This window comes from Pseudorca crassidens, chromosome 13, assembly GCF_039906515.1.
Source record: "Pseudorca crassidens isolate mPseCra1 chromosome 13, mPseCra1.hap1, whole genome shotgun sequence".
In the NCBI taxonomy this organism is placed as follows: Eukaryota; Metazoa; Chordata; class Mammalia; order Artiodactyla; family Delphinidae; genus Pseudorca; species Pseudorca crassidens.
The window spans coordinates 58,137,225-58,161,579 of record NC_090308.1 but is presented as its reverse complement, the minus strand read 5'-3'; the positions used below and the strand labels follow the sequence as shown (position 1 = coordinate 58,161,579).

Genomic DNA, 24,355 nt, shown 5'->3' with positions numbered 1-24,355 from the left:
GAATGGAATTCAAAGACAAAATGATTTTTCCCACCTGGTGCAAATAAACAAATATTAGTCTGGTACACTAAATTTGTCCAAGAGGGTGACTATAAGATGTACCTTTTGGGAGGTATATACATTTCTTTTTCAGTTCATTCAAAAAGCTACATTATACAAGGATCATTTTTACAGTGAAATGTCTGTAATATATTAAATGTGCTTTTCAAATAATTTTGACTATAATAAAACATTTGAGCAAAACAAAAAAAAAGCTACATTAATTTTAAGGATTCGCACAATACATAAAAATATTATTTTCCGTTTAACAAAAAGTCTGAAAAAGAGTGATCTTTATTTTACAAGTTATTTTATCTAATCAATTGTCAACAATGATTACGAAGTAAGAAATTCCCCACAACTCACTGAAATTTTATACTAGCACAATCAAGGAATACAAAACAACAGCCATTTTAACCTGCATCAGGAGACTTTCATACACCTTGGGAAACAACTTGCTTTATGCGACATGATATCATTTTAATACAAGTTTACTTTCAACCACATCTTTCATATTATAAAATGCTTAACGAAGTTAAACAATACAATTACAGAGAAAGCAATAACAGTGGAAAAGAGAAATTAAGAGGTATAGACAAGGGAGAACATATGTTTACTACTGAGATTTGAAGTGAGATGGGGAGTCGATGAGGCGGAGAGAAGCAGGATGGCAGGAACTGCAGAGAAGATGGCAGAGGAAAGTGGAGGAAGGAAAAGGGCTTTTCATGAAATCAACGAAAGGAGGCAGTTGGGATGAACTCGAAAGCCTAGGTTCATGGTGTGATGGAATAACCTGGAAAACAAGTTTAAAACTCCAAAGAGGATTCTCAACTTATATTAAAGTCAAAAGATATGGGAAAGATAAAAAGGCCAGGCAAAAAGGCAGAGCTCTACACTGAAGGCAAGTCATAACACAATACTTACTTGTAAAATAACACAATACTTACTTGTAAAATAGCGCACAGAGATGTGTCAATGAAGTGACAGAAAAAAACGAGGGTTTCGGCAGCCTTGCAGGATGTTAACAAAATGTCACAGAAGGCGTAATGTGGTAACAGATCAAGAAAAAATGGCTGAACTTTAAATGCTGTCATTTCTGAATCCTGATGAAACTGATCAAGAGACACTGCTTTAAGGAAAGGACTTTTCTGGTTGAGTCTAGACATCAAGACACGAGGGAATGGAGGAAAATATCAATCAAGAAAAGAATGGAATTACAATTGAACTTGGTGCAGCAGCTGACATAACCAGCCCCCTTCCCTGGCCTGCCTCCTGTAGGCTTCTACGCCACCACATGCTCTCCTATCTCCTCCCACCCCTCTGGTAACTTCTCAGTCTCCTCTCTGGGCCTTCTCCCTCCTCATTCTTCTAAAATATACAGAGGTCCCATTAAAGGAAGGCTGTCTTCTTGATAACATGATACATGAGAACCTCCCACCGACCTTGGACCAGTCTTCTCCCTGTCCCTTCCACTTCTACACACCCCACCCTTCCTGTAGACCCACCAGAACCTCCACCACGGCCTCAACTGCACTTGTGCTTTCACACCTCAGCACCTTCAAGTCTCCCACTGAGGCTGCGTGGCCCTGGAATTCCCTTGCTCCTCCTCTGCTTGGCACCCTCTTACTCATCTTTAAGGTTCAGACCTTATCCACTACCCGCTTTTTCCTTGCTCTTACATTTCGTGTGCCATTTCTTACATGCTGAGATATTTTTTCTACCTTAATAGACTACGAACCCCTCAAGTTCTAAGAATGTGTCTTAATTAGAACTACATCTTTAGGGCTTAGCACATGCCAATATATACTCAATAAACATTTATTCATCTTTTTTGGAGACTGGCAGAGTAGATGGCAGAAGAGAATTAAATAAGTTTAAAATAGACACAGAAATAAAACCCTTCAATACAAGGCACATGTAGACCAAAAAATGACGCAAAAAAAGTTCCATATCTGGATATAGAGAAAAAGAGGGGGGAAGTGGATAAGGAAAATGGAAACACAATAGGTAAGAATCAAATGTATGACTTTCCTTGAAACACTCCAATAAGGAATAGTATATATATTGAAATTTTACTGTTCAAAGAGAATGTGAAACAGTGGTAACTTTTTGTACTAATTCTATTAGTACAAAAGCAGCCTTGAATACGTAAAAAGACCTGACCTTGGCCACAAAGAAACTCTGATTGAAATTAAAGAAAGATTCATGAAAGAGATGATTAGAGAGGTAAAAGAAAGCTATTCTCTCAAATATGGTGATTTTTTTTAACACTCCAAATCTATGTTAAGACCATACGGTGATTATGGAGAACTGGAAAAACTGGATGAAAAAGAAGTTCTTAAACAAAAAAGGGATAACCTCAAGCAAAAGAAAAGAGACAGGCCAAGAGAGGCAATAATATAAGAGTAAGGGTAAAAAGACAGGTTCATATTGTTCAGGTATTAGATATGCTATAGGGAGGAGCAAAGTCTTAACAATAGCATCCCTTAATTACTTACAATGTACTATATTGAAAAATATGACAGTGTCAGGAAGGAGACTATGGAGGGTTGAATATTATAACTTCACGTTTCTCTCTCTTCCTCTAAGTAAATTCTCCTCCAGTTGAAACATTTTTATTATGACTATAGTTTGTAATCAACAAGGCCCCAATATAGAATAAACAGGTTGAGTTCTTAACTGAACCACGTGGACGAACAGAGAGAAGAGAGCCTCCTACCCAGCTTCAAGGCTTTTTGAAAATCCAGGCATATAAAGCAGAAGGAGAAGGCAAGGGAACCAACCAGGAAGAAAAACCTAAAGGCCAGGGAAAAATCTTGAAAACCAAAGAGGTAAACAGTATCCATTTCTCTTCCAGGAATCAAGGTCAGCTTTGAAAATACAAAAAGTATGGAACACAGTGGGCTCTTCAAAATTTCTGCTGAGTTAATGAGCAAATGGCCAGGACTAAGCAGGAAGTGCCTAACCAGTGAAACTAGGAATACACTTGTCAGAAAACAAAGGAGGTTTAGAATCAATTTAAACTAGGAATTGACAATGGTTAGTTCTACAGAATGTTTTATTTCTCCTCTTTCTTTCCTAGACTTTAACAAGCATATCTAAACTTACAAAATATTTCACAAGCAATCTTTAGTAGCACGAAAAAGGAATTAAGGACTCAATGTTAAAAACACACACACACACAACTGTAGGATAAATGAATGGTGATTTTCTGATACAATAGATCTGGAAACCCTCTTCCTACCCAAGATACTATCTCACAAGTGACAAAGAGGGACATATTTCTAATTACACAGGTATGACACTATAAAGTACCTTACTTACAAATGTCACTAATGCTATATTATCTCTATTTTACATGTTTCTTAATTGTTTAATGATGAATAAGAATAAACCATCTGAATGGGAAGAACTATAATAACCCTAAACCTCTAGCTGACACACAACGTATATTTAACTAAAACCTACAGTATTAAAAATTAGGAATATCTGGTGGCAGATAATTTTAATGGACACACTAGAGAGAAAAAATCTCTCTCTAGCTATTAAAACCACAAAGTAAATGTGAATTTATTTTAGCCAAATACTAACTATACATTTGTACATTAAAATAAAGAGCATTTTACCTAATAAAAATATACTGAATTTATTTGGCCTTCCTAACAAAAATCCAAGTACAAGATCATAGGTATGTCACTGCTAGCCATTCAAGCTAAAAGAGCCATTAGTTAAAATGGTGTAATACTGTTAAATTAACTTTGGGGTATAACTTACATTCCAAAACATGTACTCCATTTTAAGTGTACAGTTCAACGAGTTTTGACAAAGACATATACCAGTGCAACCACCACCAGGACCAAGATATAGAATATCTCTATTCTCCCAATCACCCATCCACTCCCTGTGCCAGGAAAAAACTGATCTTCTTGCTGTCACTATAAATCATATTGTCCTTTATTCTAGAGTTAACATATAAGTGAAATATGTATGTACTTTTGTGTCTAATTTATTTTGCTCAGCATAACTGAGATTTTTCCCTGTTGTTACATGTAACAGTTTGTTCCTTTCTTGCTAAATCATATCTATTATACAGACATATTCATTCACCTGCTCATAGACATTTGGGTTGTTTCTAGGACCAAAATGTTTCCAAAATGGCTGTAACATTTTACATTCCCATCAGCAATAAGTGAGAGTTCTAGCTGCGCCACATCTTCATCAACAGTTAATATTGTCAGTCTTTGGACATTCCAGTGGGTGGCTGGTGATATCCTACGGTTTTAGTCTGCATTTCTCAATGGACTAGTAATGATGTGGAGCATCTTTTCATGTTCTTATTTCCCATACGTATCTTCTTCAGTGAAATGTCTATTTTGCCCATTTTCATTGTTTTTTTGTTTTCTTATTATTTATTGAGTTGTAAGAGTTCTTTATACATTCTAGATACAATCTTTATCAGATATATCTTTTGCAAATAGTTTCTCCCAGTCTGTGCTTCCCTTTTTTTTCCTATAAATTTATTTTATTTATTTATTTTTGACTGCATTGGGTCTTCGTTGCTGTGAGCGGGCTTTCTCTAGTTGTGGCGAGCAGGGGCTACTCTTCATTGCGGTGCGCAGACTTCTCATTGTGGTGGCTTCTCTTATTGCGGAGCACGGGCTCTAGGCTCGTGGGCTTCAGTAGTTGTGGCACACGTGTTCAGTAGTTGTGGCTCATGGGCTTAGCTGCTCCACGGCATGTGGAATCTTGCCAGAGCAGGGCTTGAACCTGTGTCCCCTGCATTGGCAGGCGGATTCTTAACCACTGTGCCACCAGGGAAGCCCTTGCCTTTTCATCTATTTGATAATATCTTTTAAAGAGAAAAGTTTTCAATTTTTAAGGGCAATTTATCATTTGTCTTTTATGACATATTTTTGTGTGTCCTAGCAAATGCTTTACTTAAGAGCAGTTTCAAGTTTCAAGTTTCAAACACTAAGACAGATAGTGTTTAATATCTTAAATCTGGGAACAGTTAAATACAGATCATTCAAATTTTAAGATATCAAACTGGATGCTACAAACACTTCCAGTGGGAATACAAAATGGTACAGCCACTTTGGGAAAGTCTGACAGTTTATTATAAAGTTTACATACTCTTACCAAACCATCCAGCAATCCCACTCTTAGGTATTTACCCAAGTGTATTAAAACCTATATTTAAACAAAAACCTGTACACAAATGTTTAAAGCAGATTTATTCATCATCATTCCAATCTGGAAATATCCAAGATGTCCTTCAACAGGCAAATGGATAAACAGTGGTACACCTATCCAATGAAATACTACTCAGTAATAACAAGGAATGAGTCACAGATTCAGGCAATAGCAGAGATGACTCTTAAAATGCATTTTTTGACTGAAAGAAGACACACAAAGGCTACCTAATTGTTTAATTTCATGTACATGATACTCTGGAAAAGGCAAAATCATAGGGAAGGAAAGCAGATCACTGGTCACCAGGGAGTTAGGGGAGAAGACAGGGTTGCTTCCAATGACTACAAAGGGGCCACGCAAAAGAATTTTTATAGCAATGAAACCCTTCTGTGTGCTTGTTTTCAGTCTTTGCTGTGGACCAATACAGTCAAGTTGGAGATTTGGTATCCCAGAATCAGCTTGTTTATGGGCATCCTAGCTTATTAGTCTGTTTTTGACCAGCACACCCTAAAAGATATCTACTAGTTGGCATGTCCTGCCCATTCATTATGCGCAGGGCAAAGCCTGATCTCAGAGCCCCAGCCACTCACCTGGCCTTTGGGGACCACCTGCCCAGAAAAGAGACCTTCATGACTTCTGAGAGATTCCCGACCACGAACAAATCAGTCACTACAAATCTGAATTTATATATATGAGTAGAATTAGCCATCTTAAAGACATAGAAATAACTTGGGTAATTAGAGCAAGTGGTCTCCAACAAAAGTTAATGCAAAAAATAGAAGAGTTTTAAAATAATAACTAGTATCTTTAGTGTGAATTAATAGGGCATAGGATCCATAAAATAAGTTCAAGCGAATTTAGAAAAAAAATTTTTTTAAGTTCGTGGAAATTAAATTCATGGTGTTCAAAATAAATTGAAAATCTAAATGAAAAAAATAATAAGTAACCTGGAACACAGATGCAAGAAACCTAATATCTATATAAAGTGAATTCAAGAAGAGATTGAAGCAGATGAAAATTCAAAAAAATGCTAGAAGATACTGTAATATTTTAGAAATTCTTAAGGAAAAAGAACTGACTCAAACTCTTATTCACATAGATAAACAAACAACAAACAGAAAACTGTTTCTGGACATGCAAGTATACTTCCCATAACTCTTCTTAAAAACATTACTCAAGAAAGTATTCCAGTCAAAAAACAAATGAACTAAAGTAAATAATTTTTAAAAAGGGAAGACATAATATTCAAGTAACCAGTGACCTTATAGTTAAGTCTAAATCATTATAGATGCAGTAGTGGTAAAGTTGAAAAGGATGGTTAGGGAAAAAAAAAACAGAAGATAAGTGATTTAAAAAGGAAATCAAATCAATTGAATCAAGAATGTGGGGAAGGCAAGGAGTCAAGGTCTCACCTTATTAAATGGAGGTGTAAGGGCAACAGAAAGTCAATTCTACATGGTTTTAGAATTTCCAAACTTGCAGGGGAGAAAAAAAGTAAATATGAATAGGTTAAATTTTCCTATTAAGAAGTAAGCCCTTTAGCAAGCGATCCTTCTAATGGAGTGATTCTGTATTTTGACTGTGGTGGTGGTGACAAGATCTACATAAAATGTCAGAGAACACACATACACACACAAGTGCCTGTAGTGATAAAACTGATGAAATCTGAGTAAAGTGTGCAGATTGTGTCAATGTCCATTTCCTGCATGTACTATTGTGCTATAGCACAATGTTACCACAGGAAGAAACTGGGTGAAGTATATACACAAGATCTTCCTGTATAATTTCTTTTAAGTGCTTGTGAATCTATATCTTTTTAAAAAAGTTTTCTAACAATGCAAAATAAATAATAAATAAAGACAAATTTTCAAGTTGGGAGGGGGGAAGGTTTTAAGGAAAAATGAAAGTCTAGCTAGATGATGTTTTACATTTAAAGAGAGGCAAGTAAAGCAAAATGATGCAGAATAACTGAAAGAAACATATGGGCAATAAAGAGCTATCCAGTATACACAAAACTGACAGAGATGGCAACAGTAATATCAGAAATCAGTAAACAGAACAAAAAAATTTATATTTTATAAGATTAAAATCCACTAAGAACAAACATCTTTAAGGATGAATCCAACCAAATTCACAGTCACAGTAAGAGACTAATATATTTTGCTTACTGATTTGTCAGTTTTGAGAAAACAGTAAATAAGGATATAGTACAATGAATGTGTCAAACCAAAAACAGGGAAAGGACAGCTTATCAAAAATGCTTTGGGAAAATGTCCATACATTTAGAAAAGTAAATTTAGAATACAGTTGATCCTTGAACAACGCAGGGGTTAGGTGCATGAGACCTCTGTGCAGTTGAAAATCCATGTATAACTTATAGTTGGCCCTGCATATACACCGTTCCTCCTCATCCTCAGTTTTGCATCTGCAGATTCAACCAACAGTGGACTGTGTAGTACTGAGCATTTACTATTGAAAAAAATCCACGTCATACTAGCAAATGCAATTCAAACCCATGTTATTCACTGGTCAACTATATTATCAAAGCAACCTTTTTTTTTTTTTGCTGTACGCGGGCCTCTCACTGTTGTGGCCTCTCCCTTTGTGGAGCACAGGCTCCGGACGCACAGGCTCAGCGGCCATGGCTCACGGGCCCAGCCGCTCCGCAGCATATGGGATCTTCCCCGACTGGGGCACGAACCCGTGTCCCCTTCATCGGCAGGTGGACTCTCAACCACTGAGCCACCAGGGAAGCACCAAAGCAACCATTTTTAAAAAATCTAAATATATAATACAAAATATCCAATAAGAGAATATGTACAAAGAGTATTTTAAAAACCTTGGAACGGAAACTCAGGAGGCCATAAAGGAAGAGAACACAGAACTGACAACATACATATTAAAGATTTCTACATGGCAAAAGATCCCAGAAACAGCATTTAAAGAATAAACTATGAAAAAATACTAGAAATGGTGTACCAGGTCATTGATAGCATGGCATGTAAAGAGCTATTACAAATCAGTAAGAAAAAGAGGAACACTTCAACAGAAAACTAAGCAAAGAATATGAACAGGTAAGTAACAAAACATTTACAGATATTCGACTTCATCAATAAGCAGACAAATGCAAAATTGAAACAATAAAAATACTACTTTTCATCCATAAAATTACTAAAATGTAAAAAATGGTATCATTTTAGCAGTGATTTTTTTTTTCAGGAAAATTCTTCACATGTCTCTCACATTTCTGCATATCCTATAAGCAGAGTCACTGATAATCTCTGTTCCAAACTATCCTTTCAAGGGTATTTATACAGCAAACGTTGTTGGCAGATAAAGAGAGGTCTCCCTCTGGAGAGGGAAGGTTTTTTTTTTTTTTTTTTACCATCCAGCATAATAAAGATAATGTCTCTCTCTAGGGCAAAGGTTAGGCAGGTTTACTTGCAGCCTATTATGAACGAGTCAGGTTCCCTAAGCTCAGGGTTCCTCTCTTGTAATGCAATCTACTGCATGTGCTAGAATCATCTGACCCTCATCACATCACCCTGTGGAAATTAGGGTTCAAGGAAATGGCACAAGACAATGATGATCCTCTGGCTACTGTAATTACTGTGCTTTGTCTCTGACCCAGGATCTCATGTCTTCTACGAGCAACCATGAAACTATGAGCTTGCAAGTAGGGTAAAACTCAGCCTTGGCAATTCCTGGCAATGATACAGCAACAGCGGGCAGCATTCTCAGAAATTGTATAAATTTACTCTTATGGCAACCTTTTGAAGAGAAATATGGAACAATCTATCATAATTTCAAAACGTATATAGCCTTTGACCCAGCAATTCCACGTCTAAACATTCACACTAAGGAACTAAGTAAATGTGCAAATATGTGCACATAAAAGTAATCCCTGAGGCTTTGTTTCTAACAGAAATAAATTTGGAATAGCCTAAATATCACCAGACGATTGGTTAAATAAATTTTGGGTTATTCCTACAATGAAATATCAAAATACTTTAAAAAGATAATGTTATATGCACTGACACAGAAAGATTTTCATCAATTATTACCAACTGGCAGTTACTGAAAATTATATGTAGTATACTGCCAGTTATTAAACACACTTAGGCTTATACACATGTATTTTTAATGTCTGGAAGGAAAGAGAACAAGTGATTAAACAGTGATGATCTCTGGGGAATGGGGTTACCAGATAGGTGGGCACACCACACTTTTACTTTCCCCTTTGGCTATTTCTGTATTACTTGACTTTTTTTTAAAGAACGTATACATTTATTTTATGATCTAATAACATTTGTAAGTATCTATTATAGCAACACTTGAAAATCATTACATTTAAGATGTTCAACTGGGATAGTAAAATACAAATGGGCATGGTGCAGTCCCAGGGATCACTTCTATAGGCATTTATCCCTTAGAGCTACTGACCAGGTACAGAACATCCTGAGTCACAGCTGATGAGGAGAGACACACTCCACTTACTAGTACACAATGCAAAGTCAAAAGACATGCAGATTTTGAATCAAGCTGCTTTTCTAGGTACATCTCTAAGGAGCAACTCTAACATGGCAAGTTGTGAGTTAGCAAGAGAAGGGATTTATTTAACAATGGTTAATGATTCAACTGACCATGAGAAAGGCAAGCTAAAAAATAATTTCAACAAGAGGAAAGAAACTTTAAGGAGGGGGTGGAGTAGGGAGGAAGGGATAAAAAAGGAAATCAACTTACCCTCACTAAATGTGTCCATTCCAAAAATATTTAGGCACTGTTTGAATCACTAGACACTAAAACACATTATAAAGCTAAAGTAATAAGACCAGTATGGTATCAGTACAGGAAGCCAGAGATTGCTAAACATTAATTCAGAAAAAGTCCCAAGAATATACAAGAATTAGGGCCTCAGATAAATACAGTACTTGCCATCAGTAGGGAAAAACAGAATTCAACAAATGATGATGGGGACAATGACTAACAACTACGAGAGAGGAAATAAAGGGCCTTAATTCCGTCCTTATACTAAAATATAATTGAGGTAGGTTAAAGATTTCAATATGAAGAATAAGACCATTAAAAGTACTAGAAGAAAAGAGAGGAGGACACTTATATACAATTCACGTGACAGAAGGTCTTTCTTCAGAGGATACCAGAGTTAGATCTATGAAGTTAAAACCGATTATGCTGATCACAGCAAAATTTAAGAGGATGAGGCAATGAGACTAACCCAGTAAAGAAAGAAAGGGCGGTTTTTGTTAACTGGCCATATTTAGAAGTAAAAGATAACAGCAACATTTTACGATGTCACTGTACAGAGGACTATAATTGCATTACTGGATCACGGCGCTAGTAAAAAGGAATTAACCATCTTACATTGAGCTGATGACCTCTCTGATTTTCAAGTCCATAACAGAAGGGAAGAGTATGAAAATGCAGGACTCAGAGAAGCCAAAATTTGGGACAGTAGTAAAAAGAAAAAAAGAGAGAAAGAAAAGATATGGTACTCAGAAAGGAAGTGTGGAAAGAAGGATCCAATTCAATGAACGAGTAGAGCACCTACTACGGGGCGATGCATACTGTCACTAGAAAAATAAGTACATGTCCCTTTCCCCCAAGAACTTAGTATCTAATAAAGGGCTAGAGAAGCACTAATGTCTCAGGAAAATCTCCCTCTACTCAACCAACAGGTACGATATGTAATATAGGACAACAGAAGCAATGAAGTGAGCTTTAAGTGGAAAAAAATGTACTTATATTCTGAACTTAAGAATACCAAGAAGCAGTAAAGGCAGCTTGTGTCCTCTAACAGATAAAAGCAAGCAAGATCCCACACCTGCCGTGAGTCCTCCGGGGCATAAAGCCAGACACAGCATCCTTGCCAACGCAACTACCTGACCACAGGTTTATAGCATCTTGACTTTCTAGTTATTTGTATATTTTAATTAGTGACTGCAAGCGAGGCTCTGTGGCAACGAGCATTTGGGAAACCATCAAGGAAATCCAAAACCACTCCCATTGCAAACATGCTGACAAGGAGGCCAAGTGGATGTTCATCATCACACTGTATTCTAAGGATATCCCTAAAACACAGAAACTGGGCTGCTGCCGGGTATCTCGTGGCAGTCCTGAATTAAGACATGGGCCTGGTTAGGTAAAAACCATCGGGTGCCAAAAAGAAATCAAGGAAGCACGCGCAGGAGGCAGCAAGTACACAGGCGGGCAGGTGGCCGACTCAGGGCTGCAGGGTCAGCACTACCCGCCAACCTCGCGGTGTAAACAACCCTGCGCCGCGCGCACTGGGCGACGCCTCACGCCCGGCAGACAGTCGAGCAGAGAAGCAGCGCCCGAGGCAAGTAAGCTGTTTGCAGGGTCACCAGCAAGCCCCGCAAGCGCAGGCGGGCGGCGGGTCCGGTAAGGCCGGGGAGGGGACCTCTGCCGGACGCCCGGGCTCCCCGAAGCGCGGCTCCGCCCGGGCCCGGCCCAGCCCCAGCGCCGAAAGAGGAAGACGGAGACCCGCAGGAGGGAGAAGTAATGGAAGGGCCGTACCCTGCAGGGTCCGGTAGAGGCGCGCGCCGTAGGCTCCACCAGCGGCCAGCCGGCGGAGGGAGGCCGGGGCGCGGGGGCGACTCCCAGGCTCCGCTCAGCGGCGCAAAGGCGGCGCGCCCGGCCGAATACGACCCGGAAGGAAGAGGCGCAGGCTTCGCGGAGGGGCGTGGCCACGGACGGGGCGGGGCCACGGCGGCGTCTGGACCGGCCCTCCTAGGCCGAGGGGAGGAGCTTCCTACTGCTTTCTTTGCCGGAGTCGTACCTTACAAATTGCCTGTTACTCCCCAGAAGGCAGCGGTTGCAAATGTACTGCGTAAATAATCTCTTCTTCTCATCAGCCTGCTAGAACTTCTCCAGTCTAGAGTTGTTGGGTCAGGGGATGCACAGGGATTACTGATGTTAAGGTTCTCAGAGGAAAAGTGGAACAAAAGTTATAGGCGCTCCTAAAGGCATAATTCACCAAGTTTGCAAACCTCTTCTGTCCCAGATACAAGTCCTTCCTGCAGGCTCATCTCCCTCCCAACATTCCGAAGGCCGTGATCATAACTTCTGTTGAAGAAGATGCTCTCACGGTCTCCCTTCATCATTTTAATGTGTTTTGAATAGATACAATATTACCCTTTTTTTAGTTTGCATATTTATCTTGCATATTGCAAGGTTTCCATTGGGATGGAAAACGTTTAATAATGAAGAAAGGTTGACCTACACATTACTTGCTATCTAATTGCTCCTAAAGAGGCAAAATAATAAGGATATTTATTTATAAATTATATACATGAACTGAGCTAATACATGATGTGCAGTATAAATTGTATATAAAAATGGAAAATTTTTAACAGAATTGAAGCTTAATCCCCATTCCACCCTCAACTCTCCTTGAGTGTGGCCAGCACTTGGTGACTTGCTTGCAAAGAATATGGAAAGGAGGGGAAAGTAGCTTCATTGTGGAGAAAGCTGGGAAACACTTCCTTAGCCAGATGGAAGTTAACACGGTTAGTGATAAGCCAAGTTGATAGCATGTGCCTTGATATGGTGAGAGGAAAAGGGTACTTCATCTCTGTGATAGTCTTCCTCAAAACCTGTAAACCCTGTCTAACCTTGAGAAAACATCAGAAAGCCCAGGTATCCTATAAAAAACCTGAACTAAATGCCAAGTTAATGAAAACAAAAAAAAAAAAAAAGAAAAACTGAGAAATTGTCACAGACCGGAGCCCTCTCCCTTAGGAGACAGAACCACTAAATGTAACATGGTATTTCGAATGGGATCCTGGAACATGAAAAGAACATTAGTGGGAAAGCTAGTTCTACTAGAATAAAGAATGGAATTTAGTAGTGATGTGCCAGTGCTGGTTCCTTAGTTGTAACAAACGTATTATTATAACATAAAGTATTAACAATAAAAGGAAAATGGATGAGTGATGTAAGGGAACTCTCTGTATCATCTTTGCGACTTTTCTGTAAATCTCTATTTATTCTAAAATAAAGAGTGGATTACAAATAATAAATTAATTGTAAGTAAATGAAACTGACTGTTTATGGTTGCCAGCTAGACTTAATTGAGCTGATGTCCATAGAGCACTCAGACTCAGTCTTACTAAAACAGTTTCTCATTTCTCATATAATTTCTAAATAAACTTTTCATTGAAGTAAAAAATGTCTTTAGAAAAAGACAAAATACAATGCAGAGTTTGATGAAAAGTGAACATACACATGTATTCATCACTCAGGTAAAAAAAAATAATTACTAGCACTCAGAAGCCTCTCTTTGCTCTTCTAAATCTCTACCCTTTACTCCTCTTCAAAGGTAACGGTTATCCTGGGCTTCCCTGGTGGCGCAGTGGTTGAGAGTCCGCCTGCCGATGTAGAGAACGTGGGTTCGTTCCCCGGTCCGGAGAGATCCCACATGCCGCGGAGCGGCTAGGCCCGTGAGCCGTGGCCGCTGAGCCTGCGCGTCCAGAGCCTGTGCTCAGCAACGGGAGAGGCCACAGCGGTGAGAGGCCCGCGTACCGCAAAAAAAAAAAAAAAAAAGTAACCATTATCCTGACTTCGAATACCAGAGATTCATTTTGCTAACTTTTGCCTTTATGTAGATGGATTCATACATTATATGTACACTCTTTTGAATCTGGTTTCTTTCTCTCAAAATTAGGTTTGTGAGAGTTATTCATATTATTGAGTGTAGTGGTAGTTTCTCGAGTTTCTGTGGTACAAATATACCAAAAGTTATTTATCTATTCTACTCCTGATGTACTTTTAGTTTTGATTATTACAAGTGATGCTGCTATGAACATTCTTACTCATATTTGTCAGTGCTCATCCTTTGCATGCCCTTCCATACATTTCCTATTGTGTGTGTGCGTGTGTGTGTGTGTGTGTGTAAGAGATGTAGTAGTTGGTGCTGTTGTTTTTAAAGGCACTTGAAGTGCTGCTTGGAATGTATATAAGGTTCTATTTAAGGAAAGGAAAAGACCACGGCAAAGTTCCGTTTCTGTGAGTAGATGGAATTTCGATCATCATTGTTCAATCTATCCTCCCTCCATCCTTCTCATCTCAAGGGCCATGCCATTGCCGTGCTTTGTTTGCTGGGCAGAAGAGCCAAGTGAGGCCAAGGAAAAGGGTGATACTTATCAGTTCATGATGGCACTGATTTAATGGGTGAACTAATGCCTTGTTATTAAATGGAATGTTGTTTAGAGCTGAATAGCATCCCACGCCGTAACAGCGCTATTACAAATAAAGAAAGTCCAAACAAAGCTTAATTGTGCATAAAGTCACCAGCTCAGCAAGTTGCTTATGATCCATTCTATGTTAGCTTCAAAAGTTACAATGTTCTGCTCAGAAGGGGAGGCGGGCAAAGAAGCAGCAGGTTCAAAACTCTTCTTTGTCTCTAACTCTTGAAACACTCACCGTCATACCCTCTGCTATTTTCAAGTGATTTTTCTTCATCTTTTTATTTATTTATTTTACTTTTTGGCTGCATTGGGTCTTCGTTGCTGCGCGCAGGCTTTCTCTAGTTGTGCCGAGCAGGAGCTACTTTTTGTTGTGGTGCACGGGCTTCTCATTGCGGTGGCTTCTCTTATTGTGGAGCTCAGGCTCTAGGCGCGCGGGCTTCAGTAGTTGTAGCACACGTGCTCAGTAGTTGTGACTCGCGGGCTCTAGAGCGCAGGCTCAGTAGTTGTGGCGCACGGGCTTAGTTGCTCCGCGGCATGTGGGATCTTCCCAGACCAGGGCTCAAACCCGTGTCCCCTGCATTGGCAGGTGGATTCTTAACCACTGCGCCACCAGGGAAGTCCCTTTTCTTCATCTTAAAAAGAAATTTCTACCAGTTATAAACTTTCAGGGCAATGAGTAAGCATGGCAATAAGATACTACACCAGAGAGGCAGAGATGTCATTCAATACGCTGCCAAGAGGACCCAAAATGTCTTCATAGTGAGCTCCCTTAGGTGTTCTGCCATTGGTTCCCAAATAAGTTCTTCTGTCAAGACCTCTCAGAAAATGCAACTCCATACATTTCCTACATAACTCAGCCAAAATAATTTACCCCTCTGTGAAATCTTAAGTTAACTAGTTTGTTGGAAAATGGCATTCAGTCAGTAATATTAGTCCAAGGTGTTTAATTTGCAGGTGGCCAAAGAGCATGAATAATAGTGAAAGTGGTCTATCAGTGTACTTTTTTAAACCTCTTACAGTCTAGAAAAGAGTTTCACTTTAATATTAATCTATCACAAAATTAGTCTGGAAATCGTCACAGCCGTTAAGAAGAAAATAAGAATTTTAAGTCAGAAGTAAGCCCAAAAGTTATGTAGTCCAAACCTCCTTTTTTTTTCTAACTTATTTATTTTTTTATTTTTTTGTGGTACGCGGGCCTCTCACTGTTGTGGCCTCTCCCGTTGCGGAGCACAGGCGCCGGACGCGCAGGCCCAGCGGCCATGGCTCACGGGCCCAGCCGCTCCGCGGCACGTGGGATCTTCCCGGACATGGGCACGAACCCGTGTCCCCTGCATTGGCAGGCAGACCCTCAACCACTGTGCCACCAGGGAAGCCCCAAACCCCTTTTTTTACAGATGAGGAAACTGGGGCTCAGAGAGGTTAGGTGACTTCCCCAAATCAAAGTGTCAGAACTGTCCATGAAACTTAGTTCTCTGACTTTAAATCCAGAGGCTTTGGGGTTCTTGTTTTTTGTTTGTTAATGATACCACATTTTCATGTTATTATTTAACAAAAACTAAACTAATCATGCTTCTATATTACCATAACCTTGAAAGAGCTGAATACAATAGAAAGAAAATTGAACTTGGGAGTAGGAAGACCTGTCTATCTAGCTCTGCTATGTAAGTAACTCTGTGATCTTGGATAAGTTACAACTTCTCTGAGCTTGTTCTCAGGTCTATGAAATGTGCCTAACTCACAGGCACTGGAGAGATTTAAAAGAAATCATATATTTGAAAGTAATCTGTGAGCTATAAAGTACTATGCAGTGTATGAATATTATTAATATTTATTACAAGGTGTTGAAGATCAGAAATTGAGTCTTTCCAGTACAAAATGTCAGAACAGAACCTTCAAGTTCATTCTAGTCTAATCCTTCCCATTGTCACCAGAGGTGAGAAAAGCCCAGAAAATGTAATTTACCCAAAGACTTATGGTAAGTTGCTGGCAAAGCCAAGACTCGAATATAGGTCTCCTAACTTACAACTTCTAATGTCTTTGAAAAGTGACTACTAATTACAAACCAGTAAGATGGTTTAAAATAACCAGATAAAACTTTAGACAATCTACACAGGCCTCGAAGGGATATCTTGAAATTTTTTTAATATTTTTAAAATATATTTTTAAAATAACTTATCTAACTCAGACTGTTCGTGCTGTTTTGAGTTGTACTGTTCTTTCTTCTGTAGCTTGAATCATTTACTTAAAATTTTAGCATTGATAAATGATTCTCACTGGTCAAGAATAATATAGGAGAAATACCACCTGGAGACAGTGGACAGAATAGATCTCTTCCTGAAGTAACTTCACACCTGTGGTTCTATGACGGCTAGAGCACACAGCTGTGAAAATGAAGCTTGTGGTCAGGACCTCCACTAAACCCAGTTGAGGCTACAATCCCTCTCCTTCCTACTTTTCCTTTTTGAAGTGGAGATGCTTTTAAAAGAGCTCCTGTGTGTCTGCATTAGGCAGATCCCTATGGTCTATTCACAGAAGAAAAGCAAAGATTCTCTGTCCATACAGGTAAAGCAAAAATGATATGTGACTGAGAGTTTCAGTAGTAATGTTCCATATAATTGAAAGTCTTTAATCCCTTACAACTATTTTGTCCTCAGTGGAAGATTTGAGGGGACTGGATTATCCAGATAAACACTCAGTATTCATTCATTTATTTGTGCTCTGGCACAAGTGTGAATAGCCTGTCCCCACTGTAATATAATCTATGCAATTATTTAAAAGAAAATTATGAAAATATGATTTTCTAGGTTACATATATCCATTGGAACATAAAGAAGTGTATCCTCTTTTTGTTATTGAGCCATAACTATTTTCCCCATCAAGTTAATATAAATAATATCACAGGGACTTCCCTGGTGGCACAGTGGTTAAGAATCTGCCTGCCAAGGCAGGGGACACGGGTCCAAGCCCTGGTCCGGGAATATCCCACATGCTGCAGAGCAACTAAGCCCGTGCACCACAACTACTGAGCCTGCACTCTAGAGCCTGCGAGCCGAAACTACTGAAGCCTGCGCACTACAACTACTGAAGCCTGTGCACCTAGAGCCTGTGCTCCGCAACAAGAGAAGCCACCACAATGAGAAGCCCGCACACCGCAACAAAGACCCAATGCAGCCAAAAATAAATAAATAAAATAAATTTATTTATAAAAATAATATCACCTATATAGTAAATACAAATGAACCAAGAATAATTTATTATGCATAATTTAAAATGAAATCTTTACACTAATTGGTGAACCTTTATTTTAAAGCTTCCCCCAAACCCAGTACCCATTGACGACCTATTTCCTTCATCCAGCATTATCTCTTCTGGATAGCGTGTGAGCAGACAAAGATCATCTGGCAAGAAGCACCCTAAAAGTGTATCTGTAAGTATCATCCTTTGTGGTACTATAACTGTTTGGGATTTCTTGGTTAGAATCCTCAGTGCCTTATTGGGAAAAATTCCTCTATGTCAAAGAAACATAGAAAATAAATTTAAAAGTAGCTTTCTTTTTTTCTCTCTCTTTCTTCTGGTTATAAATTGGTAGAAGTTTTCCAAGTTTTGAGGAGAAATTGACTTTCCCCTTTAATGGGTTCCTCAAAACGTTACCGAGGATAAAGTTCCTATTATACACTATCCTTCTGCTATTTTTTTTCTTGCTTATCATTTCAGCCTTTAATGGTGACAGATCTGATTGCTTTAGAGTAGGGGGTCTTTCCTCCAAATCAAATGACTCACAAAGCAAGTCACTAAAAGAAGAGGGTGAGAATCCAGGATGGGCTGCTGGCAGCATTCCCCCTTCCGCTTGCTTCTTGGTCTCCTGCCCCCTGAGAACGCCTGCGGCTGCCAGGACAACATAAACGTCTTGGAGACGGGCCAGACGAGATTTAACAATGGTCAGCTTGGATCAATCAGTTATGGAACCGAGCACTTTATTTACTATTTCCTAAGTAGATTGCTATTCATATAATGTTGGACTATTTTATAGGATGAGAGGTCTTGAGCTAATTTCATATTTGTATGTCCTATTTCCCTAATAATTAATATTTTTCCATAGCCTTTAGTGCAGCTAGGAAGCAAGCTTAATGCAATCACTGAAAAGTACCTCTTTAGGGAAACAACACAAGTATTTGAAATTCAGAAGAGTGGGTTTTTGAGCTACTTTCTGTGAAGGTCATATTCTGAAGATGGGAGGGGCCGTTTTTGGTAAGGACAATATCACTATGTATTCTCCCATTAATAAGAATTTATGTTCATTTAGACAGAGAGTTGGACCTTACATACAAATTGTGTTTGGTGGTTTATTCTATTCCAGTTCTGTCTGTGCTGACTGCAAGTAGGAATCTAAGTAGGCATTCTTTCACAAGGAATGCCTGACAAATACCATTTGTTGTAAAAATAGTAAAAATCATATACGCCAGTACTTTAATGTGAATCTGAGTCTCCTGGGAATCACGTTAAAATACAGATTCTGATTTTGGGTGGAGCTTGAGTTCTGAACTTATAACAATTCCCAGGCTATATGGATGCTACTAAGCCTTGAACTACATTTTGAATAGAAAGCTTTAGGCCATTTCACTTGCGAATATTGTATCTGACCTATGTAGATTTAGTTAGCATGACCAAGCACCAATATTACAGAGCAATATTTCAACTTTAACTGGAGTCTTGAATAAGGTAGTAAGTGGATAGAATCTTGTTAAATATGTGTACCACTCCTTTAGATGGTTTTACATTTCCTTGGGAATAGGGGGAGGTAATCTAGATTCTATTTTCATTTTACTGGAAAGGCCAATTCAAGAGAAAAATCTATGAGGCGATAGCCCAAGTGGGTATCCCTTTAGTCTCAGAAGACTGTAGCTGGCCCATCTTTCAAGGTAATTGAGGAAGCCAGCAGCCAGTATTAGCAGAGTTTTGGAGACCGAATTCTGGCATGTGCCAAGACTACATGAGCTGGATGAGTTTAGCTTTCTATGTGTCAAAGTTCTCAACCAGTAATGCCAATCTCTAGCTGCTATTCTGCTCTGGCCTGCTTTTGTTTTCACCAAGTGCAAGTGCAGCACAGAAACGGGGGCATAAGAAAAATATCAGATTTGTTATTCACAGCAACAGCTCCAAGCCCAGACAGCTGCAAAGTAAATCTGAACAAGGTCTTGCTGTGACTTTGTGACCAAAGACTTAATGCTCTCATACCATTAGTGGGCTCTAGCACTTTATCAAACCTGTGATATTCACTAGCTACCAGTAATTGCTGATTAATGAGCAAAGTTTTCACTGCCTTGTTTTCTTCAGGATTCTAATATACCTTCATCTTCTGGAAATGTGTTGAATCAGTCAGTTGACATTCTCTGTGAGCTTTTTTTTTTTTTGCGGTACGCGGGCCTCTCACTGTTGTGGCCTCTCCCGTTGCGGAGCCCAGGCTCCGGACTCGCAGTCTCAGCGGCCATGGCACACGGGCGCAGCCGCTCCGCGGCATATGGGATCTTCCCGGACCGGGGCACAAACCTGTGTCCCCTGCATCGGCAGGCGGACTCAACCACTGCGCCACCAGGGAAGCCCTCTGTGAGCTTTTTTTAGATATTGCTGTATCTAAACAGAGGACATCTTGCTCTTTTACCTGTTCCGCTTGAGATGACCTTGTAGTGCTGTATCCGCATTAAGTTATACCTTTAAGAAAACAATCACACTTTCATGCATTCAGAGAGAGCAATTAACAGACTAGAGCATTTGGGAAAAAATTTTTTTGTTCTGTAATTTTCAAAAGCTCTTTACTTAAGCAGGATACGAAAATGATATAACTAGAAGGATTTCTAAACAGCATCTAGTCCAGGGTGACAAATGAGTTTCACTTCCAGTGCCGCAGGACAGAGGAACGAGGATAGATGTACCTTTTATTTTCCAATCCAGATCTAGTATCAACCTTAACTTCTAATCTGAGTTTTTCTTTCCTTTCCTTCTCTCTCTTTTTTTTTTAACTATTTCTCTATCCAGACACAAGTACCAACCAGGCTGCAAAATTACATCTGAGGAAGGACTGGGGACATACCAAGAGCCTAGGACAACTCTGCCAATTTCACCTCCCTTTCAGACTTCCTCTACCCCTATTCCATTATTGACCAGCATTTGGGGCTCCCCAGTACCACATACATGGCAAGCTTCAACCTCTAGCATTTTTAAAGGGGTCCATATTACGACTGGGTGCTTTGTGCCTGATTCCATGGTCACAAAGAATCACATTACAGCACCCTTGAACCATACTATAGAATGTTTATGACCAAGCCACAGCTCAAAATAGTTGGGTACATAGATGTGTCTCTGGTTTCCATTTACATCCTTTTCCAGAATCAAGGCTTCAAAACTGCTGGCAGGTGCCTCCTTTGCTTTCCACACTTCCTCTCTCATTGCATATAGCTCTGGGAGGGAGGCACAGGTGGGTGACAGTACCATTCGAGACCTTATAATATGTTGGAAGCATCCAAGTATAGAAATATATTTTGTCTTGTTTGTTTCTGGATTCAGGAGAGTGTTAATTGCAGCCAAGATGTCTAGAGCTGATTTAGATGTCTCTCTGTCAGTGTGACCTTGGCTAAGTTACTTCACCTTTTTGATATTTTGTCAAGTGCGGATAGTGGCACTTGCTCTTAAATGTGGTTAATCAAGATATGCAAAAGAACTTTGCTCTCTCCACAGGAAAGTTTCTCATCTACATAAACACAAGGAATTATTAAGATACTGATATTTTCAGGCTGAGTTAAATGTGATTGAATTTGGCACCATTAAATGTGCATGTTCAGTGATTTCGTTATTGGTGGGCTGATTCTTGGTATGTTAATGAAGACCTATCTATAGTTTTCTTGATTAACTCATGGCTCAGGACTTGTTACTTCAAGCACCAAACAAGATTCAGTTTTTTGAGGCATTGCATCCAATATCTCAATTATTCATCTTAGGAATTAGTGTAAAATTAGCACAGATCCTGTTCATATGGAAATAGATGGGTATGTTAATTGAAATGCTGTAGCTGGAAAAAGTTTTGCATAAAGAAAGGATTGATATTAATATCTTTGAATGGAAGATGTATATCATATTGTTAGTAAGGAACAATTCATTCATGTGTACTTTTTCTAAACAATTATTTTATGTAGTTTATCTCACTTCCAAAGTAGAAGCTATTCAGTCTAGCAAATATTTTGAAATAGAAATATGCTAATAACACTTTTTAACTTAAAGTAAAAGATATGTTAAAACATTAACATTGGGCTTCTTTGGTGATGCAGTGGTTAAGAATCCACCTGCCAATGCAGGGAACACGAGTTCGATCCCTGCTTTGGGAAGATCCCACATGCCGCAGAGCATCTAAGCCCATGCACCATGACTACTGAGCCTGCGCTGTAGAGCCCGCGAGCCACAACTACTGAAGCTCGTGCGCCTAGACCCCGTGCTCTGCAACAAGAGAAGCCACCGCAGTGAGAAGCCCGCTCACCACAACGAAGAGTAGCCCCTGCTCACCGCAACTAGAGAAAGCCCGTGCGCAGGAATGAAGACCCAACGCAGCCAAAAATAAATAAATTAATATTTTTAAAAATTAACATTTTTTTCTTACTCCTTCTTGTCATATTTTTTATCACTTTTCATGTTCAAATTTTCACATTCAGCTGCTGTAAGGGTTTATTAATTCTTAATCAGAACCAAATAATTAGGGTACACTTCTACCAACTATCCAGATTAAACACTAGGTGTGTATGATAACTTGCCATGACTAAAATTCCTTGGTTCTCCCAGGTAAGTCCCTTGAAGACTTTTCTGAAATTAAATACAAAGTTAAGCCCAAATAGTGGGAACAATAATATATAGAAATGTGAAGTAAATGAGACACTAATTTACATTGCATGTAAATATATATATATATATTTTATACTTACGTATATATCTATATACACACGTACACATACACACCAGACTCAAAGACTCTAATCAGATTTAAATTTCTGAAGCTTATAATCATATATAATAAATACATATCATATAAACCTTATTATACTATTATAACCTTAGTATAATATTTCACCATTCCTTGTCATTCAGAAATTTAACTCAGAAATTTAACTCAACAAATTTGTGTTGTGAATCTCTTATGTGAAAGGTATTCTGCTAAGTGCAGAGGACATAAACACTAACAAAGACCTCACTACCTAGCCAAAGACATAATCCATATGTACAGATATGTTAATCACAAGAAGAGGATTTAAAAGCATTATAAACAAAATTCTGAAGGAGCATAAAGTTAGATAAGATGCCACCAAGCATGGCTACTTAAAGGAGTTGGCGTGTTGAACTGAGCTAAAGAAGATAGGTAAAATTCCGGGGATCTCCAGGCAAAGGCAAGGACATGAAAAAGAGCTTGCAGGGGAAAAAGAGGCAGGAAGAGTTTTTGGGGACTAGTGATAGGAGAGAGCTGCCAAGAGTAGCGAAATATCGCCAACCCTTTTTTTATCCACAGCATACTGTGATCATTTTGCCCCCTTTTGATCAATGTTGTGAAAATATTGTTATTGAACACAGATTGGTATGTGAAGAAATTCTAAAGCAGGAGTGATTTTCTAGGGAGCACATACACTATCATTTCACTTCTTCTGATGGCCTGAGATAACTGAGGGTGGCATTAACTGACACAGTCAACGTTAATGCTCCTTAAGCAAGAGCTTAAGGAGTTCGCAGAAGGAAAAAAGAATCATCCAGCGATACTGTGCTGGCAGCCATCTGACAAAATCAGAGCACAGGGAAGATGGCGGGGGGAGGCACTGGAGGCCCCCGGGCTGAGGCGCTGTTGGCTGAGACTGCAAGTCCAGGCCCCCAGTTCCACTTCATACTCCAGTGGAACCCGGTAGTAAAGGGCAGTAGGAGTTGGGGATAAAAACATTGAGCAAGTAGTCCTCAGAGAGAGCGGCTTCTCCAACCATTTCTAACTCAAAATTATGGGACGAGGGGCTTCCCTGGTGGTGCAGGGGTTGAGAGTCCGCCTGCCGATGCAGGGGACACGGGTTCGTGCCCCGGTCCGGGAAGATCCCACATGCCGCGGAGCAGCTGGGCGCGTGAGCCATGGCCGCTGAGCCTGCGCGTCCGGAGCTTGTGCTCCACAACGGGAGAGGCCACAAACAGTGAGAGGCCCGCGTACCGCAAAAAAAAAAAAAAAAAGAATAGCAATAAATGGATCAACAGTCAGGAAAATGTTATGGCTATATCAAAAGATGAGTGAGTGAGTGTATATTTATATGTTCACAAGGTATCTGAGTGTCATTATTTTTACAATTCCCTGCTTAAACAGACTTAAAAACGACATTGAAAGCCATTGGCCCCGACGATCTCAGATAAGAGAGCCTTATCTGAGGCTGGAGGGCTCGTGCCAGGTGGGTGACATTAGGGGTCTAGGGAAGGGGCAGGGAGAATGGAGAGTAAGGGTCAGAGAAGAGACACTTGAAGAGAATAGACTCAGCAGGAGAGGAAGGAATATGACCTGAAGATTTGAGCCTAAGTGCTTGAAAAGATATTCATCAGAAGAGAGGACCGAATTTTGGGAGGGCGTGATGAAAACACTTTATTTAAATGTAATGGTTTTGGGACTTCTCTCATGGTGCAGTGGTTAAGAATCCGCCTGCCAATGCAGGGGACACGGGTTCGATCCCTGGTCCGGGAAGATTCCACATGCCGCAGAACAACTAAGCCCGTGCGCCACAACTACTGAGCCTGCGCTCTAGAGCCCCCAAGCCACAACTACTGAGCCCATGTGCCGCAACTACTGAAGCCCATGTGCCTAGAGCCTATGCTCTGCAACAAAGAGAAGCCACTGCAATGAG

At 39.6% G+C, this 24,355-nt stretch overlaps 1 protein-coding gene and 1 long non-coding RNA gene across 6 annotated transcripts in view; one reads left to right on the top strand and one right to left on the bottom strand.

The window, feature by feature from the left end:
• Nucleotides 1–11,926, bottom strand: part of FBXL4 (F-box and leucine rich repeat protein 4) — a 67,465-nt gene extending 55,539 nt beyond the window's left edge. For 2 of the 3 annotated variants that reach the window (XM_067702523.1, XM_067702524.1), the window contains exon 1: nucleotides 11,788–11,924. The gene's annotated coding sequence lies outside the window, so the exon portion shown is untranslated. Of the gene's footprint in view, nucleotides 1–11,787 lie in introns of all 3 variants that reach the window. The other variant, XM_067702525.1, reaches the window with a different exon arrangement.
• LOC137204714 (uncharacterized) overlaps nucleotides 1–22,090 on the top strand; it is a 297,672-nt gene extending 275,582 nt beyond the window's left edge. Inside the window, exons 1-4 of one of the 3 annotated variants that reach the window (XR_010933797.1) lie at nucleotides 11,468–11,590; nucleotides 13,592–13,777; nucleotides 17,817–17,886; nucleotides 21,779–22,090. This is a non-coding gene — a long non-coding RNA (uncharacterized lncRNA). Of the gene's footprint in view, nucleotides 1–11,467; nucleotides 11,595–13,591; nucleotides 13,778–17,816; nucleotides 17,887–21,778 lie in introns of those variants that run through there. The other 2 variants (XR_010933798.1, XR_010933799.1) reach the window with 2 other exon arrangements.
• The last annotated feature ends 2,265 nt before the right edge of the window (nucleotides 22,091–24,355 follow it).